Source organism: Crinia signifera, chromosome 9 (genome assembly GCF_055691185.1).
Source record: "Crinia signifera chromosome 9, ASM5569118v1, whole genome shotgun sequence".
NCBI classification, from domain to species: Eukaryota; Metazoa; Chordata; class Amphibia; order Anura; family Myobatrachidae; genus Crinia; species Crinia signifera.
In genome coordinates, this window is record NC_139225.1 from 44,038,002 (window position 1) to 44,058,927 (window position 20,926).

The 20,926-nt window shown below is 49.4% G+C and overlaps 1 protein-coding gene across 2 annotated transcripts in view; it reads right to left on the reverse strand.

The window, feature by feature from the left end:
- The window catches only part of PNCK (pregnancy up-regulated nonubiquitous CaM kinase), a 165,454-nt gene that overhangs the window by 93,179 nt on the left and 51,349 nt on the right, over nt 1–20,926 (reverse strand). Inside the window, exon 1 of one of the 2 annotated variants that reach the window (XM_083159019.1) lies at nt 426–583. The exons of the other annotated variant lie outside the window; for it this stretch is intronic. The gene's annotated coding sequence lies outside the window, so the exon portion shown is untranslated. Of the gene's footprint in view, nt 1–425; nt 584–20,926 lie in introns of those variants that run through there. 2 annotated transcript variants of the gene reach the window in all.

Consider the following 20,926-nt stretch of genomic DNA (forward strand, 5'->3'; position numbering starts at 1 on the left):
CAGCACCGGGCACTGCATGGCACATACAGGTTGGCATCCTGTGTGCCAGTGACTAGCCAAGTCCTCCATCCCTGGCATGATGCACCCTTCTACAACTTCACACCAAGAGCAATCTGCAACAACACACACACTGTACCACCACACGCTGCCTCCTCAGCTGTCATAAGGAAATATTTGATCAGCCTGATCAGCATTGGGGGAGCAGGCAGTGCTAATGACCCCAGCGGGTACCAGCTTCCCCTAGGCATCTGTCAAAACATTGCACTGCCCCTTTGGCACTGAATGGGTTACTTTCTGCAACAAGAGCAGGAAAAAAATGATTGGGGTTTCCCTGTAAGTAATAAATTCATCCCTGTGTCAATATAGAAAAAAATCCCCAGTGCTGTCCTATTAATTCTGCAGCCAGCCTGGCAAGAGGTACTTACCTGATTGTGATCAATAGTGCATTAACCTTGCCAGCCTGCAGGAACGCTGCCCTTCTGGAGTGATGCAGTGCTGTGTGACTATGGGAACATATTCCATGCTATTTAAAACATTCTCATCCCCTACAGTCCAGGCCAGCAAACTGTAGCTTCCCTCTCTCTCTCTCTCTCCCTCCCTATCATCCACACTCCCCACCCCTTTATCATCCATCTCCCTTAAAGGGGGCTATCCTTATAAGGACATTGCTGAAAAATGTCTCTGCAGCTCACTGTCTCCGCTGAGTAACCCCAGGACTGATTCCTGGCCACATGAAACATTCCCTTACATACATCATGAATGAAGGTGGGAAATACCTGGAGCACTACAATAATGGAAGCGTGCCTGTGTAGTGTATCCAGACCATCAGTTATATTCCCAGAGTTGTCTTATTGAGTATTCCTGCCAGAGGGACAGGGATTTTATACAACCGGTAAAAGGGCTGCGGGAAAATGAATGGAGCAGGCTCGTTAACTCCAGTGTCAGCAATCTAACGTGTCGGCAGACCATTCCAGGAATGCCACACATTTGTCCTCTGAGGAAAGACATGATAAGGCAACAAGTGCTCTCAGTATGTGCTATTTAGTACAACAGGCACAGGAACTAAGGGGGGATCCAGATTATAGATGCCTGTTAATTATTTTTGGTATAAAATGTGCACCTGCCACCATGTCACAGTGTGGAGGCAGCCATTTTGAAGACCGAGGCAGTAGTTCACAGAAACGGTCCTCAATGCACCCTAAGGCTGGGTACACATTAACGATGTGTACCCACAGCGACATCAAATGCAATGTAACCAGCAGTGCTGCCGGCGCCGGCAAGTGATTGTAAGCTCTTATGAGCAAGGCCCTCTTACCTCATGTACTTTTCTAAGAATGCTGTATATCCCTGCCACTGTGAAAATAGTGTCAGTGTCCGCTACTGCAACTGTTTTTTATTTACCATGTACTTGTCCTAATTTGCATTTGTACTATACATCGCTATTTTCTTATTTTTGCTCATCTCTGTATTGTCAGGCGCTGCGGAACCCTTGTGGTGCCATATAAATAAACGATAATAATACTAATGTGCATACACACTTGCCGTCCGCAATGAGTGCAGGCGATATTACCTGGAGGATGACGCTGATGACACACAGGAGCGGGCATTGTCAGCTGCTTAGAGGGTTAGTCAGACCCAGTGGCAGCTCTTACCATTATGGAGGGGGAGGGCTTGACTTGATCGGGTTCCAGCGCATGCGCAGTATGGTCCGCGGTACTGTGCATGTGCAGAACCCTTTTTGGGGGCTGCCGCACATTTGCGCAGAGAGAGGCATCCCAGAGGGAGGGAACACCTCCCGCTGGGATGCCTTGAGTGACTGGCAGGTCAGACTTCCAATAGGAAGTCACTGCCAGTCACAGTGAAGCCAGTGCAGTCTCATAGATTGCATCTGGCTTCACTTGTGCAGAGACAGTGGAGGATTTTACCTGAGGGGCTGCAGCCCATAGGTAAAAACCACCACTGGTCAGACCTGATTGCAGCTCTGATAAATTGCAGAGCCCTGCAATCAAGTATACGCCCCTCCGCCAGAGTGAAATCCCGCCCTGTGTAAGTCTGCAAAATTTTTAGCATGGCTTGCGAAAATTAGCTGGATCAGCTATCCCCTGAAAATCCATTTGCAAACCATCGAATAATTTGTCCAGTGTGTGCAGTCTGTCTAGCCCAGAACTACTTGGTGGCTGCAATACAATCAGTCGAATCATGGCAGGAGTTGATGTCACATGACTTCCCCTCAAACGCCTGAGATTGCTTGCGATTTCCCTGACACTCCCACAAAACAGCTGGTTAACACCACCAAACGACCAGTCAATGTCAATCAACTTGTGTATGGCCAGCGATAAAAATATTAGTCGCCTGGTCTCTGAATTTGCAGCTGTTTGATGAATAACCCCATAGTGCATACACACTAGATGATATTTAGATTATTTTGAATTAGGCCCCTAATACGGGACTATGTAAAAACCGGACCCGGACTAGACTCCGGACCGCCGGACAGGACATCAAAATCTGCAGTCCGGAGCTTGAAGGGTCCGGTCCGGGGGGGTGTCCTGTCCGGGGGTGTCTTGTCCGGGGGGTCCCTGCAGAGGCGTAGCGAGGGCGGTGCCGGTGGAGCACCAGCTCCGGGCGCAGGAAGGTATCATGGCGCCGGAGCTGTGCCGGCACCGCCAACTCGCCCGCTCCCCTGCCGCGCCACCGCCATCTCCCTCGCTGGCTCCCGGCGAGTCCCCGCCGTGGGAGACCGTGCCGCGGTGCTATTTAAAATTCACCTCTCCTGCTGGACCACTAGCCAATAGGCGCTTGCGGTCCAGCAGCCAATCAACTGGTGGCTGCTGGACCACGAGCGTCTAGTGGCTAGCGCGGTCCAGCGGGAAATGTGAATTTTAAATAGCAGTGCACGTCTCCTAGCCAGGCATCCCAGGCATAGGCGAGCGCACGGAGGGAGGGGGGGAGACTAGCCGCAGCCGCGCGGTGTGTGGGGTGGGGACTAGCCGCACTTCTGACGTCACAACCAGCTGTCAATCAAAGGGGGCACCTGCTGGGATCCAGCTGCGGGAATGTGCTTGTCCACCTGGCAGAGTGGTGACAGACTCGCCTCAATACCCTAAATCACTTCACCTGAGAAGTAGCTGGTAGGGGATAAGCATGCCCACACTTCTGCCCAAAGCCTCACCATGAAGGGGGGAGAAGCGGGAGAGGACACCCTGCTGATGCCTTTGCTTCGCACAGGGAGGAGGAGCCGCTGCCATTGTCTGATGAAGGAGAGAAAGTAATGGTGAGCATCTCAGCATCTGTTTGCCTTTGCCCCCCCAACTCTTCCCTCTGTCTATGCTGCCCCTCCATCCATCTGTCAGTCTGTCCCCCAACATGGTACTTTGTCCCCATCTGTCTTTGATCCATCCATCTGTGCTCCCCCTCCCCTCGTCCATCTTTCTATCTCTGTTCTATCTGTCCATCTTTGCCCCCCCTGTCTGTCCTGTGCCATATAATATGTAATGGGCATTACAGTGTGTCAAATAGTATGTAATGGGCATCACGGTGTGAGGCGCAACATCTAATGGGCATCACGGTGTGAGGCATAATGTGTAATGGGCATCATGATGTAAGGCGCAATGTGTAATTGGCATCACAGTGTGGGGCGCAGCATTTAATAGGCATTATGGTGTGTGGCATAATGTATAATGGGCATTATACTATGTAATGTCTGTGTGATGTTTAATAGGCATTACGGTTTGTTATATAGTATGTAATGGGCATCATGTGTGACCTTATGTGTAATTGGCATCACAGCATGTGGCTTTAAGTGCAATGGGCATTACGGTGTGTGGTATAATGTTAGGCTGCATCCCCTTTTTGCAAGAGCCCTGCCTACTACAAATCGGGAAAGGGGGGGGCGCGAAACATGCCCTTGCTCCAGGCACCGTGGCACCTAGCTACACCGCTGGGTCCCTGTGATGGCTATCACCAGGGACATGGGAGAGGGGAGATTGCAGCCTCCCCGTGTGGTCCGGATCGTCCGGTTTTTGCCCGGACCATACAGGGAGACTTTATTCTCCCCCTCCTCCTCTCCCTGGTGACAGGTGTCACAGGCAGCCCCCCCGGGCAGGACACCCCCGGACAGAACACCCCCCGGACCGGACGCTACAAGCACCAAAATGCAGAGTTTGTTGTCTGGTCCGGCGGTCCGGGGGTTTTGTCCTGGTCCGGTTTTTACCCATACCCCCCTAAAACGGCAGCTGTCGAAAAACATGTCAGCTTAAGTTTCACCAATGAATCGTCCTCCACGCTAGGCAACTAACCTATGAAGGCCCCTACCAATAAAGTGTCAGCAAGATAAGCTTACAACATAATTAAAAAGTGTAACGTGTAAATACTACCATAAACACATATGTTAAACACACTGTATTGCCCCTAGTTCACATTATGCCACACAGAAAACCCAGTTCACATATAACATAGTGCCCACACACTGGTGATAAAGCTATTGTGTCAGAGCCCCACAGATGGCATTAACTACCGGGGCCGAGCTCTGGAATATATCGTATCCCAGACCTTGGTGCTTATGGGAAATGCAGGAAAAAGTCATAAAACTGCATTTTCGGACATATGACCGCACTTTTATATCTGAAGCATTCCCCCATGCAGCCTCGCATGCAGCACTTTGACCACTGCCAGGCAGCTGGACCACACACAACATGCCAGATGTGCTCTTTTTGCATAAGATGTATCGTGTGTGAAAGCCATTGACTGCCACAGAATCTGAAACAATTCCTTGTGGCAGCCATGGCTCTCTTTGGATCAGATCCGAGACCAGGACCGCGCATTTGATTTGGTGGTAAAACACATACAGTACAATATGGCATTTTTCACACGATTGATCAGCTCGATGGGTCGAAATCATGTGAAAAAGGGCCTTGCCTTTCCGTATAAGTGCATGGCCAGCTTTATACCTAGATTCATCTGTCTCATCCTCGGTGACACCTGTCATTGCTGCAGCCCCACTAGACCCAACACATCAACGCATAAGAGGTTTAGGGAATGCCGTATCCTAAGTATACTCCACTGAACAGATAACTGTGCCAAAGATGTTATCAGTAAGCTTGGCTTGGCTCAGAACAGTCGTATCTTTATTCTAAAGAGGGTATTAAACATGAATCAGTGCCTTAAAAGATGAATGAGGCTGGCAGGTTCCACCGAGCGGCGGGTGCAGTAAAACAGGTCAGTAGATGTCCTGACGTCATTGCCTGCCTTCTGGAAGCATGAAGCAGGCGGAGGGAGATGTGAATGTCCTGCCACTGCCAGTGTGTGTGTGGGAGCCAGTGGCATGTTAGAGCAGTAATTATATAAGCGGAGGCATAGCAAGCCAGGTAATGTTTATATGTCATTAATCATTTGTGACCTGAGATACAGAGAGCTATCAATGGTGGATTGCGATATGGAATATAGATGCGCATGGGGTCTTTATATAGAATAATAATGTAATCCAATGAAAGTGCATGTGAGACACTTCTCGGAATAGATCGTCGACAGCCACATTGTCGGCACTTGATTTTAGGGTTATTCTGCGATTAGGGTTAGGGCATCAGGTTATAATTAGGGTTAGGTGTCAGAACTCTGCCAGAGCACTAGGGTGGAAATGCTGATCCTTAGAACCTTCAAGAGCTCTGTCTGCAGTATGTGACTATCACCACAGCACTATACTACTGCACTATGGTGGGAGTGCCGATCCTTGGTCCCTTCAGCCGATGTGTCTCTGGTGGTGTCTCCAGGTGTGCAGCGTTCCCACCAGCTCCATTCCCTGGTTGCTCGCTATAGTGGATTCTATCAGCTGACAATGGCTTCCAATCCCAACCCAGCCCAAGGTATAACATGGGCTAAATGTTCAGCTGCAATTGGCCTGAACAACATTGCGCTACAGCCTTGTTCCTAGGCTTCTAGCATCTGGCAGTCAGTATCACTGGTCCTCTTGCAATAACAGTCCCAGCCTGGTGACCTGCAATACCAGTTCTTGCCCAGTTACAAGCAATACAGGTTCCAGTCCAGATGCTACTACACTCCCCAGTCGATCTCCCAGTGACCCCAGTTCCTGCCTAAATTCCAGTCTAAGCCAGTCAATTAAAGACCAGTACAAGCCTGGTCATCAATTACTCTATTGCCCTCTGCATTAATATTATAAATCCATTATTCTATCTGCTAATAGTAATTCCCAATTCTATGAAAAGGAACTACATACTGTACGCCCATTGTAACAATGTGCCCCGGTGCTGGGATAGCTTCCCTGCTCCCAGCCCCGGAGCAGCAGCCTAGCAAGAGGGAGAGCGAGCTGCACCCTCCATCGGACACAGCTCCCCCCAGCGTGGGAATCAGCTGTCTGATCCCTGTGCGTCTAATATGGGCAACGGCGGACAAGCAGCGGCTAAAGGGACGGCAGCGATTTTAAATTGGCGCCATTGTGGCCACCAATGGAAAATGCCGCCCGTGGCGTTTAAACACTGTCGCCATTCGTGAGCCAATTACGGCTCCCGAATTACCAGCCAATAGGAAACAGCCGCGGCAAGCCAACCAGCGCTCGCCGTGCCATACTCCGCCCCCGGCGTCTGACGTCAGAGGCCGCCAGGGAGATGCAGAAGGCAGTCCAACGGCGGAGAGGGTGCGCAGGAGTGCACCACAAGAAAGAAGATGCCACAGAGAGGAGGAGACCGCGGCGACGGAGACAAGAGTTCCAGTGGCCGCGGAAGAGCCCAGAAGATGCTGGGATCAAGAAAGAAGATCTCCGGCACAGGACAGGCCAGCGGCAGAAGAAAAAATAAGAATGCGGTCGTTGTTCCAGGAGAGGCCTGCGGGGGTGGAAAGCACTAAAGCTGACGAAGGCCCCCCCCCCCCGATGGCCTCTCCCAACATCAGGTAGGCGGCCCCATGCCATCTACCCCTACCCTAGACCACAGGGTGATCGGGCACTAGGCCCATGGGTAAAGTCAGGCCCTTCCGGCCTGTGGACACTGTAGTCAGGCCCTCTCGACCCAGGGTCACTGAATTGTTGGGCCCTCTGGTTAATTAGCTGTGCCCACCTGGCCCAAGTACCCCATCTTTCGCCCCTACTAAGTCGGGCACTAGGCCTGTAGGCTAATTGAGTCAGGCCCTGGGCTTGTGCCTCCCAGTCAGGCCTCTAGGCCTGCGCCCCATTCAGGCATTAGGCATGCGGTCACTAGGCCTGAGCCACAGTTAGGTACTAGTCCAAAGTCACTTTGGTGTAATTAATAGGCAGGCACCAGGCCTGCAGGTGATTCAGGGAGAGCATTAGGCCCAGTATAGCAGAGTGTCCTGTGGGTGGTTGGGGTTCAGGTGGATGTGCTATGCGGCAGTCCCCTCGTGGGTTCCCAAGTAGTTAACGGGAATATTTGTAAAGGCGTTTTGGAGAAGGTACAAGAAAGGTGACGGTGAGTGACGGTGAGTGTCATCTTGTCTGTCCATCCGTGTGTGTGTGTTTGTGCCTGCTTGTCTCCCTTCCTTCCTCAATCCAACAGCAATTTTCACTTGTGACTCCTGTGGCAATTAGCAAGATCCCGTTGCCATGCACGTGCATCTAATTTGCTCCCACGGCTCAAAGATACGCATTGAGTGGCGATATAGCAGCATGGTGATTCTGCGCCACAATTGGCTAATTATGCCAAGTGAAATGCAGGCTTGAAGTCGGGCAGCCAGAGAACCTGTGCAGTTTAAAAAATATATCTTATTAGCTCAAATAACACACAACAGCTCCAGCGCCATGGGTGAGGCACAGAGCTCCCAGCTGTGAGATGTCAGTTTGCCAACAGTGAGAGCTGCGCTGCTTGCAGGTCAGGGATTCAGCTCCTGGGACAGTTTTCAGCTGATCAACATATCTGTTCCAGGGCTGCCTTCCCTCTCTTGGAATGGCCGGGAGGCTCCAGAAAATCAGGTCTCTCTCCCGGCCCCCCGAAAAGGCAGAAAGCTGGGCAACCCTCCCTGATACCGCCGGACCCCCTGCAATTCCCCGACAGCAGCGTTAAGTTACTGCGATTTGCGCGCAGGTTTGGGGGGGGGGAACTAAATCTGCAAATCACACCATTTTAGATTCACCCCCTCCTTTTGATGGCGAGCCTGTTACAAAAGGTTTTGGACATATCCGCTCAGCTGTGAAGTCTTTACTAGGCGTACACATACATTCACAAGGCGTGCACATGAATCTGTAAAGTGGGATTTTATTATAGCAGGGCGGCATCTACCTGAATATAGCAGGGCGGCATCTACCTGAATACCTACCGTGCGCTCAGGTATGAAATATCCCCTTTGTGTGGATAGAGATGTTATATATATATAATTATATATATAATTATATATATATATATATATATATATATATATATATATATATATATATATATATATAGTGGAAGGAGGTCGGCACTCAGGTTTGCAACTCAAAGGAATATATAACGGTATATATTTTTTTATATAGATATGTATAATGTTTCATTTTCTGCTAATATCCAGCAGGGGGCAGTGCGTCCCCACTATACACTGCTCAGCAGCCAGTGTGCTCTGCTCAGAACTGCAATTGCTTGAGGTCTGTACCAATTCCTCTCACGTCTCACAAACTACAGAGAAGCGCAGTGTTTTTCTGCATTGACAAAACAGGGAGGTTTGTAGACGCTGGGAGGGACCCTGTACGTATCAGCATGCATATAGATGTTTGCTGCATTAGTCTGCTTAATGAATAGGATAATACACAATGCTTTGTTAATAAACATAATTCATACAAGAAGAAGGTGTAAGTCAGGCCCGTTCTTATTTTTGTTAGCTGCATTTGTCAACATGCTTAATTGACATATTATAAATACGAGAGAGAGAGAGAGAGAGATATGTTCTAACATCCGCAGTCCTGTATCGCCAGTGTTTCGCATTCTTAATGACCGCATATTCTCTAACATCTGTCCCTGCGATGCGGCGCCGGTGCTGGACTTCCGAGTCTGTGACCCCGGAGTCCATCTGCGCATGCGCAGAGTGACGCTCCGGCCGCAGGGCATGCTGGGAGGGATCCGTGACGGAAATAAAAGTCAGTGGAGACTGACTTTTATTTGTGGCTGCCCAGCGTGCACCCCCATAGAAACACACAGTATTTTCATGGGGACCCCCATGAAACGATGTGCATTCCCATGGGTTACACCGGACCCAGCTGCCACCCGCCCCTGGCCCACCCCGTTCCCTGCAAATGGCTCAGTGACTATGCAAGTCACCGAAGCCGTTAGCAAAGGGGACCTGCACATGCATGTGCATGCGCAGTCCTCAAACATCGGAATAGGGCCAAATTTGCCCTGTTCCAAGGGGACTAGAATCACCTCCTTAGTGCCGGGAGTGCTGCAAGAAGCAACATCTCCATGGAATTCTCCATGTTATACCCCTTTTCCACTGCCCTAAAAACCCAGGTTTTCCCAGGTAGAATCAGGACTCGTGTCAGTGGAAACAGCTACAAGGAACTCGAGTAGTGGGTAAAACACAGTAGTGTCTTTTAAACATGGGTAAATCCAAACACTGCTGATTGGCCGTCCCAGAGCACTGGCTGCTGATGTAATAATAATAATAAAGCCATTTAATGACATCTATAGGTTTTGCTAGCCTTACCTGGGTTTTACAAAGTTCAGTGGAAACGGAGGAAACCTGGGAACCTGTGTTTTAGCAGCATTGGAAAAGAGGTATAACAGCAGTAGGATTATTAGTCCGAATCCCTACTTGTGCCATTGTATGTGTGTTGTTTGTATGTTCTCCATGTGCTTGTATGGGTTCTGCAGGGTGCTACTGCTTGCATCCGGAATTGGTGGGGGGCGGAGCGTGCAGGGAGTACATCACAGCTGTCCACTGCGAGTTGTGTGTAGGAGTGGCCGAGCTGCTGTGTGTATGCGCTGACAGTGACAGGAAGCAGTCAGTCTGACTCTGTAGTGTATTGGGAGGAGCAGGAGAGCAGGCAGACAGGCCTCTGCTTTACTCCAGCTGGCCCCGCCCACCACAGTGAGCTCCGTGCATCAGGCCTGCCAGTGCCAGCTCTTCCTTCCTTCCTCCTCAGCCTGCAGTGATCTGCCTCCCCCTCCACACTGCCGGGATCCTGCACCCCCAGCAAGGAGTAACACAGCCAGGTTAGTGCTGTGTGTGCACTAGGGGCAGCCTGCGTGTAATGTGTGCATTTGAAGGGGGAGGGGGGTGGGAGCTGTATAGTGTGTGCATGGCTGCAATATAAGGGGTATGAGGGGGGTATATGTAATGTAATTTAGTGGTGTATGTCCTGGGGGAGTGGGGGCAGTGTGTAATATAGTGTCTCTTGGGTGTAATAATATAGGGTGTAGTGCAGGGGTGTCCAAACTTTTTGCAACGAGGGCCAGATTTGGTGAAGTGTAAATGTGTGGGGGCCGACCATTCAGTCTGACATTCTTTGAATCATTAACCACATCAGAATGGTCCCCCACTCTGCCCCATTCACTCTGTCCCCCAGCCTGCCAATTCACTGTATGTTCCCCACTCTGCACCCATTCACTCTGTCCCCCAACCTGCCCCCTTCTCTTAATGTCCATCAGTGCCTCCATTCATTGTATGTCCCCAAGCCTGACCCTCATTCACTGTATGATCCCCATTCACTATGTGCCCCCTCCGTTCTCTGTATGTTTCCCAGCCCCTTGTGTGAGCCAGAGGACGGAGAGTCAAAGCAGGCACTGCAAGGATAGTAGATGCTTTGGCTCCCGCTGTTGCCCTCCTCCGCTCTGCATGTTACGGGAGCAAGCTTCCCCCTTGCTGCCCCCCTCCCCAAACACTGCTGTCACTGTGATTGTGGAGTAGGGTCATATACGATTGCAGCAGCAGGGGTAGGACGCCAAACACATCTGACTGTGGCGACCGGCACCTCCTCACTGCAGCAGACGGCAAGGTAAAAGCGCACTCGCCGGGGCCCCACCCTTAGTGTCCTGTGCTGTGCTTCCCACATCTGATGCTCGGCCCGCTTCCAGCTGGAGGCTGCGGGCCGCTTGAAATTACAGCATGGGCCGCATTTGGCCCCCGGGCCTGACTTTGGACATGCCTGGTGTAGTGTATATTGTACTATGGGATTGTGTACAATGTCCTGTATGTACTGGGTGTAATATGGAGGGGCTATGTATAATGTACAATGGTATGTGTGTGTGCAATGTGCTGTGTGTAATATGGGGGGTGGGGCCCTGTATAACGTACAATGGTGTGTGTGCAGTGCAATGTGCTGTGCGTACTGGGTATAATATGGAGGGGCTATGTATAATGTACAATGGTGTCTGTGCAATGTGCTGTGTGTAATATGGGGGGTTGGGCCGTGTATAACGTACAATGGTGTGTGCAATGTGCTGTGTGTACTGGGTGTACAACTGGTACTGGTTGCCGACTTTCTTGCTGCCCTCTCTGGGAGAGGGCAGCCAGCTCAGTATGACAGGGGGTGGGGCCAAAATTGGGAGCAAATATGGGCGGTGCTGGGGTGGACTGACCTGTTTTGGGGGTGTGTAATATGGAGGGGCTGTGTATAATGTACAATGGTGTGTGTGCAATGCACTGTACAATGAGGGGCTCTGTATAATGTACAATGTGTGTGTGCAATTTACAAGCTGTTGGCAAGATGGCAGGAAGTAGTAGTCAGGGTGGAAACCGTCCGTTTAGTTGGGGATAGAGACGGGCAAAGTGAGTCATTAAAGATAGCAATGAGCAATTGATTGCTCAGTGAAAAGATCTGGTTCTTTTGGATGGCTCACTAGCTCGCTTGGGAAGAAAAAAGAATGGTTATTTACGGTTTGAGTGGACTAAGTTGGTGCGTATCCCAGTGGCAAACGCAGGATTTTCAGAAGGGGGTTTCCAGAGGGGCGGAGCAAAGCACGGAGATGGACACTTAGGTGACCCAGTATATTCCGGGTCAGTTAAAGTATTATAGATAGACCAAATGTATAAAAATAATAATAATAAAAAATAAATTATATATATATATATATATATACATACATATATATATATATACATACAGGGGCATTAACAGGAGTGTAGGCCCCTGGGCATAGCAATGTATTGGGGCCCCTACCGATCCTCCAGTGGTAGGGGTGGGGGAAGGTTTGATGTCCCACGGGTGGTAGGGGGTATTATAGCAACCGCTCAGCATGTAGGGCCTGGATCAGTAATTTCCACTAATTACCCCCTTTACTGCACAGATGGTGGGAGAAGGGGGCATTGGGCTGAATGAAGGGGCCCTGATATATAACTTCCAGGGTGGTAGAGGATGTTTAATATGCAGAGGAGGGGTGTATAGTGGAGTGGGCTTATTATTCATAATTTTCTGGTGGGGGGACAGCTTGCTTGTCTGCAGATATCATCAATTCCCGTAAATAGATTTCTTAGATTTTAATGGAATTAAAAAGAAGAGAATCCCTCCTACCAAATGGTGTTGGGGACTAGGGGATCAGAGTTCAGGAGGCAGAGCAATCTGCCAACGAGTATATAAAACTACATACCAGATGTGTGGAGCTGGAGCAGTAATCAGCTGCTGGAAGGCTGATATCTCTGGTTCTGGGAACAGTAGAGACAAGCTACTAGTGTCTTTCAAAGTGGGAGAGTCTCAGCTTTTGGAATATACCCTCAGAAAAACTCTAAGTCAGACAGAACCTGAAATATCTGACTGGGAAGAGCAATTAACAGGCTTGGATGGGGACCACTGCTTTGAAGTCAGATATCTCTGGTTCCCAAGGGCCGATTTTTTAAATTCTTGTACCCATGGAAAGAGGGGACCCTCAGCTTTCAGCCTAGGGCCCTTAGACTCCTAGGGGGGTTTCTGGGTACTCAGAAACCCCCCCTGCGTGCGCTACTGTATCCCACTCACCAGATGAGAACTACATTATCCATCTATGAATGGTTAAAAAATCTTTCTTCCATGTTAAGAATATACTACACCAGATTTTTCCAGTTCTCATCTTGAGAAAATTTGAGTGAAGGTGGATCCTCCATCGGTGGACATTATTTACACTGGTTACATCAGGGGAGTTCATATATTAATTTTTACATTGTGCACATCATTCATCATTCATCCCACTATAATTCTTTGTGTTAGGGAAGGGTGTATGACATCAGCTCCAGGCTGGATATGCCTTTATCCATCACACCGCCAAGTCTCTGGGTACTCTGAGTCTACGATGACTTGTGCCCAGTGTAACAATCATTTAGTGATGAACCTGCTACAATGGGTTTTAGACATATTCACTTGGCTGTGAATAGATTTGTAGCCTTACTCATCCATTCACAGTGAGCACATTCATTCGCAAGGCAGGATTTCATTCTAGTGGGACGGCTGCTTATCTAACCGCTGGCTGTGCGAATTTGGGGCTATACAATCAGGTCTGAATTAGCCCCAGTGCGCGTTTATCCAGAGAATTACACCCATATCAGCACCCAGTCTAGATTGCCTATGCCTGAGACCTCCATTTCTATCCTCACACTCCTGTCTCTTCATAGTCGGGCATATTGGGGACTAAAAGTGGCCCTGGAAAATTTCTGAAAAGTGGCCTCATGACAGGCAAAACTAATGCCACACACCGTAATGCTCATTACACATCATGTCAGGGCTTCACAAATATTTGTAAAATAGGGACAACATGCATAGTGCGTGTGCCAAAAATTCACACCATAATGCCTATTACACGTCACAAACCCATTACATGGTATACCACATGCAACGATGGCCTAGCCTGGGATGGCCTGCCCCCCCTCCCCCCATCTAATGACTACACTACGGCCAGGGCTATTTCTCAGCAGGCTCCAGCAGGAACTGAGGCCCTTATTCTATTTCTGACAAAATATTTCTTAGATGGACAAAACCATGTGCACTGCAGGTGAGGCAGGTGTAAAACCCCACCCAAATCTAATTATCTCTGCACAAGTAACACCTGCCTCACCTGCAATGCACATGGTTTTGTCCATCTAAGAAATATTTTGTCAGAAAGAGTGAACTAGAATAAGGGCCTCAGTTCCTGCTGGAGCCTGCTGAAAAATACCCCTGACTACGGCACTATGGCTAGTGCCGTACAAGAACCATTGTTAGTGTTAGCTATGATTTTAACAGTTGCCCAAAAAGCAACTTACTGCAGACTTTTTTTTAACCGTAATACTGCATTAAAAACATACAGCTGGGGAGTGGGAGGAGGCAGGGCATCGGACATTATAGCAGGGAGAGAGAACAGCAGGCGGAAGGAGGCGGGGCTGCATCTAGTAGTAGCAGGGCACTGGGGTGTGGTATGTCAAACCGACAGTCGGGATTCTGTCAGTCATTACTCCGACATCGGAATCCCGACTGCACAATGGGGGGGAGCGGAATGAAGCCCCTTGCGGGCTCGCTGCGCTCCCCACGCAGCGGGCATGGTGGCGAGCTACGCTCACCACCTATTTTATTCCCCCTCTATGGGGGTCGTGAACCCTCACGAGGGAGCAGTCGGGATTCCGACGTCGGGGAGCTGTTTGGCACCCAGGCACTGTGTGCGGCGCTGCCGCTAATCTGCGTCAGCCGGGGACTCATATTTTTATTTTTAACATCCAACATCCATGGAGAGTGTGGGAGGAGGCGGGACAACGGACATCAGTGCAGCTGGGAGAGAGGACTGCTACTGGATGCGGTTGCCCGTCTCTTTCTACCCGCTGTTCTCCTCCCACCCGCTGTTCTCCTCTGTCCCAGCTGCGCTGCTGTCCACTGCCCCGCCGCCTCCTAAAGCCCTCTCCTTGTATAAACTAAAATCTAGGTATCAAATAAAAATGAGTCCCCGTGCCGTCGCCAAGCTGTGGCCACACCGCGCACAGTGCCCTGCCGCTAGATGAGGTCCTGCCTCCTCCTGGAGAACAGCAGGCAGTAGGAGAACAGCGTGTGGAAGGAGGCGGGGCCACACTGGGACTGGACTGAGGCCGCTGAGCTGTATAGTATTTGTGTAGTTGTGTGTGCACGCGCATCGTTCGGCCTCGCTGACGTCGGCCTCACGGGAAAGTTCCCTTTCAATATAATGGCCAATCCGCCTCTGCTCATAGTCCTGTCCTCTAAGTCTTACCCCACACTGCCCTGTGTCACACCTCCTGGCTGTGATGTCCTCTGTCATCTATGGTGGGCATTGCAGTTCTGTGTATAATATGGCATTTATTGCAAAATTCAGTTCTTGTGTAGTTTCACGGCGTGCGTCTGAGTCCCCTTGCGGGGCTCGCTTTGCGCGCCCATGCTGCGGGCTCGGTGGCTCTAAAATCGACTCCATGCCAACGTGGATAGTGGGGGTATGAACTATCCACGTTGGCATGGAGTTAAGTTACTCTATTTTAGATAGTTTGGCGAGCGTACCCAACCCGGAAGTAGCACAGCGCCATGCTGGCGCAGTGAAACTACACAAGAACCCAAAATTCTACTGCATGGAGGTCACTTGGTTGCTTGATGTATTATCTGTCAGTCACAGAAATGCTTTCTGTATTATATGCTGTTCTCTGTGTCATATGGTGGTCCATTCACTGCTCTCTGTGTCATATGGTGGTCCACTCAGTGCTCTCTGTGTCATATGGTGGTCCATTCTGTGCTCTTTGTGTTATATGGTGGTCCACTCAGTGCTCTTTGTGTCATATGGTGATCCACTCAGTGCTCTTTGTGTCATATGGTGGTCCAGTCGGTGCTCTCTGTGTCATATGGTGGTCCATTCAGTGCTCTCTGTGTCATATGGTGGTCCATTCTGTGCTCTTTGTGTTATATGGTGGTCCATTCAGTGCTCTCTGTGTCATATGGTGATCCACTCAGTGCTCTTTGTGTCATATGGTGGTCCACTCGGTGTTCTCTGTGTCATATGGTGGTCCATTCAGTGCTCTCTGTGTCATATGGTGGTCCATTCTGTGCTCTTTGTGTTATATGGTGGTCCATTCAGTGCTCTCTGTGTCATATGGTGGTCCACTCAGTGCTCTCTGTGTCATATGGTGGTCCATTCAGTGCTCTCTGTGTCATATGGTGGTCCATTCAGTGCTCTCTGTGTCATATGGTGGTCCACTCAGTGCTCTCTGTGTCATATGGTGGTCCACTTAATGCTCTCTGTGTCATATGGTGGTCCACTCAGTGCTCTCTGTGTCATATGGTGGTGCATTCAGTGCTCTCTGTATTATATGGTGGTCCACTCAGTGCTCTCAGTATCATATGGTGGTCCATTCAGTGCTCTCTGTGTCATATGGTGGTCCACTCAGTGATATCTGTGTCATATGGTGGTCCATTCAGTGATCTCTGTATCATATGGTGGTCCATTCTGTGCTCTCTGTGTCATATGGTGGTCCACTCATTGCTCTCTGTGTCATATGGTGGTCCATTCTGTGCTCTCTGTGTCATATGGTGGTCCACTCATTGCTCTCTGTGTCATATGGTGGTCCATTCTGTGCTCCCTTTGTCATATGGTGGTCCACTCAGTGCTCTCTGTATCATATGGTGGTCCATTCAGTGCTCTCTGTATTATATGGTGGTCCATTCAGTGCTCTCTGTGTCATATGGTGGTCCATTCAGTGCTCTCTGTATCATATGGTGGCCCATTCAGTGCTCTCTGTGTCATATGGTGGTCCACTCAGTGCTCTCTGTGTCATATGGTGGTCCACTCAGTGCTCTCTGTATCATATGGTGGTCCATTCAGTGATCTCTGTATCATATGGTGGTCCATTCAGTGCTCTCTGTGTCATATAGTGATCCATTCAGTGATCTCTGTGTCATATGGTGGTCCATTCAGTGATCTCTGTGTCATATGGTGGTCCATTCAGTGATCTCTGTGTCATATGGTGGTCCATTCAGTGCTCTCTGTATTATATGGTGGTCCATTCAGTGCTCTCTGTGTCATATGGTGGTCCATTCAGTGATCTCTGTATCATATGGATGCCCATTCAGTGATCTCTGTGTCATATGGGGGTAATTGCAATGCTTTCTGTATCATATGGCGGTTACAGTGATACTCTGTGTCATAAGATGGTCACTTGGCTGGTGATAACAATTTTTCTTGTTATAGCTCCATCTATTAAGTGGTTGAAGGTAGACACAAGCTATGACCTCCATGGAGACAGCCACACCAATGACACAGGCCACACCCTCTATGTCAAGGATGGGGATCCTTCGGCCCTCCAGCTGTTGTTGAACTACACATCCCTGCTACAGTTTTGCTATTTTACCATGCTAAAACAGTGGCAGGGCATGCTGGGATGTGTAGTTCAACAACAGCTGGAGGGCCGAAGGTTTCCCATCCCTGCTCTATGTAGACCACGCCAAAACTGAACAGGTCACACCCCTAGATCACTCATCAAACCGCCGTAGCATTTGTCACACCTCATATCGATGCAAAAAAAATAGGCCCTTCAGAAATTTCAGCTCCAGGCCCTTGTGGACCTTAATCTGGCACTGCTCAGCACATACACACACACCACAGTACACACACATATACATATATATATATATATATATATATATATATATATCAGGGTTGCCGACTTTAAGATTCTCCTCTCCGGTAGAAGCCCGGAGAGGAGAGTTTCAGCAGCCGCTCAGGGGGCGGGGCTTACGAGTGACATCACTAAGCCCCGCCCCATGCTGGTAAAGCAGGGAATTCACGGATCTCCGTGGAGGGGGCTTTCTGTATTATATGCTGTTCTCTGTGTCATATGGTGGTCCATTCACTGCTCTCTGTGTCATATGGTGGTCCACTCAGTGCTCTCTGTGTCATATGGTGATCCACTCAGTGCTCTTTGTGTCATATGGTGATCCACTCAGTGCTCTTTGTGTCATATGGTGGTCCAGTCGGTGCTCTCTGTGTCATATGGTGGTCCATTCAGTGCTCTCTGTGTCATATGGTGGTCCATTCTGTGCTCTTTGTGTTATATGGTGGTCCATTCAGTGCTCTCTGTGTCATATGGTGATCCACTCAGTGCTCTTTGTGTCATATGGTGGTCCACTCGGTGTTCTCTGTGTCATATGGTGGTCCATTCAGTGCTCTCTGTGTCATATGGTGGTCCATTCTGTGCTCTTTGTGTCATATGGTGGTCCACTCAGTGCTCTCTGTGTCATATGGTGGTCCATTCAGTGCTCTCTGTGTCATATGGTGGTCCATTCAGTGCTCTCTGTGTCATATGGTGGTCCACTCAGTGCTCTCTGTGTCATATGGTGGTCCACTTAATGCTCTCTGTGTCATATGGTGGTCCACTCAGTGCTCTCTGTGTCATATGGTGGTGCATTCAGTGCTCTCTGTATTATATGGTGGTCCACTCAGTGCTCTCAGTATCATATGGTGGTCCATTCAGTGCTCTCTGTGTCATATGGTGGTCCACTCAGTGATATCTGTGTCATATGGTGGTCCATTCAGTGATCTCTGTATCATATGGTGGTCCATTCTGTGCTCTCTGTGTCATATGGTGGTCCACTCATTGCTCTCTGTGTCATATGGTGGTCCATTCTGTGCTCTCTGTGTCATATGGTGGTCCACTCATTGCTCTCTGTGTCATATGGTGGTCCATTCTGTGCTCCCTTTGTCATATGGTGGTCCACTCAGTGCTCTCTGTATCATATGGTGGTCCATTCAGTGCTCTCTGTATTATATGGTGGTCCATTCAGTGCTCTCTGTGTCATATGGTGGTCCATTCAGTGCTCTCTGTATCATATGGTGGCCCATTCAGTGCTCTCTGTGTCATATGGTGGTCCACTCAGTGCTCTCTGTGTCATATGGTGGCCCATTCAGTGCTCTCTGTATCATATGGTGGTCCATTCAGTGATCTCTGTATCATATGGTGGTCCATTCAGTGCTCTCTTTGTCATATAGTGATCCATTCAGTGATCTCTGTGTCATATGGTGGTCCATTCAGTGATCTCTGTGTCATATGGTGGTCCATTCAGTGATCTCTGTGTCATATGGTGGTCCATTCAGTGATCTCTGTGTCATATGGTGGTCCATTCAGTGCTCTCTGTATTATATGGTGGTCCATTCAGTGCTCTCTGTGTCATATGGTGGTCCATTCAGTGATCTCTGTATCATATGGATGCCCATTCAGTGATCTCTGTGTCATATGGGGGTAATTGCAATGCTTTCTGTATCATATGGCGGTTACAGTGATACTCTGTGTCATAAGATGGTCACTTGGCTGGTGATAACAATTTTTCTTGTTATAGCTCCATCTATTAAGTGGTTGAAGGTAGACACAAGCTATGACCTCCATGGAGACAGCCACACCAATGACACAGGCCACACCCTCTATGTCAAGGATGGGGATCCTTCGGCCCTCCAGCTGTTGTTGAACTACACATCCCTGCTACAGTTTTGCTATTTTACCATGCTAAAACAGTGGCAGGGCATGCTGGGATGTGTAGTTCAACAACAGCTGGAGGGCCGAAGGTTTCCCATCCCTGCTCTATGTAGACCACGCCAAAACTGAACAGGTCACACCCCTAGATCACTCATCAAACCGCCGTAGCATTTGTCACACCTCATATCGATGCAAAAAATAGGCCCTTCAGAAATTTCAGCTCCAGGCCCTTGTGGACCTTAATCTGGCACTGCTCAGCACATACACACACACCACAGTACACACACATATACATATATATATATATATATATATATATATATCAGGGTTGCCGACTTTAAGATTCTCCTCTCCGGTAGAAGCCCGGAGAGGAGAGTTTCAGCAGCCGCTCAGGGGGCGGGGCTTACGAGTGACATCACTAAGCCCCGCCCCATGCTGGTAAAGCAGGGAATTCACGGATCTCCGTGGAGGGGGCGGGGCTAAAACGACGCGATTGTGCCGTTTTAGCTCCGCCCCCTCCTCTGAGACCCGAGGATTGCGGCATTTTAATGCCACGATCCGGGGGACAGCGGGGGTCCCCCCTGAATCCGGGAGGATTGCCCACCCTTCCAGAAGCGTTAAATTCCCGCGATTCGCGGCATTTCGGCGGAAGGGGCAGGACTAAATATGCAAATCGCACATACTTAGCCCCGCCCCCTCATCGGAGACCCGCATGTATTTGCATTACTGGGGGCAGGGACTGATGATGTCTCCATCAGGCCCCGCCCCCAGAAGTGATGTTGACAGTCTCCTCTCCGGGGGTTCTCCCGGAGAGGAGATTGTAAAAGTCGGCAACCCTGGCTTTGACAGTTTTTAGCCCACAGTGTGTTTTTATTTATACAGTACAGTATTTTAATTTATTAAGTATATATTGTTAAATTAAATCCAATTAAACGTAACCCTCAGTGCTGTTACAGTTACTTCTTTTTTAGCCCACAAACTCTCCACCCCACCCCCAGTGCCTATCTGCTCCTACAGGTCCATACACACTGGGCGACTATGCCCAGCGTGTATTGACAGCGATGATAGCGTTCATCGCTGCGGGGAAAGCCGCTCAGTGCATACACACTGAGCAGCTTTCCCCCTGTGTTGCAAGGCGGAGCGCTATGCAAAGACGTCCTGAAAGCCGCTCATCAGCAGCGCTTATCGCCGGGCCATACATACTGGGTGGCTATGAGCTGAAAATTGCTCAAACCGGCTGATGTCCAATGTGTATTTACTCCAATCTCTGTCTTCACAGCACCCTCTCTCCATATCCAGCAAGTTTGAAACAGCTCAGCAGTGGTGTAGCTAGGTGCCACGGCGCCCGGAGCAAGGGCATGTTTCGCGCCCCCCCAATTTGAAGTAGGTGAGGCCGCAGTGCGCAGGGAAAACATTATACCACACACCGTAATGCCCATTGCACATTTAAGCGAACTTTGTAATACCAATTACACATAAAAGTGTGATCAGTGGGGCGTTACTTTCTGCCACTGTTGCGGGGTCAATCAATAGGGGTGTGTCCTTAAGTGTAGTGTACCCCAACATATACCTCCTTATAAGCATTATGCAACACAATAGT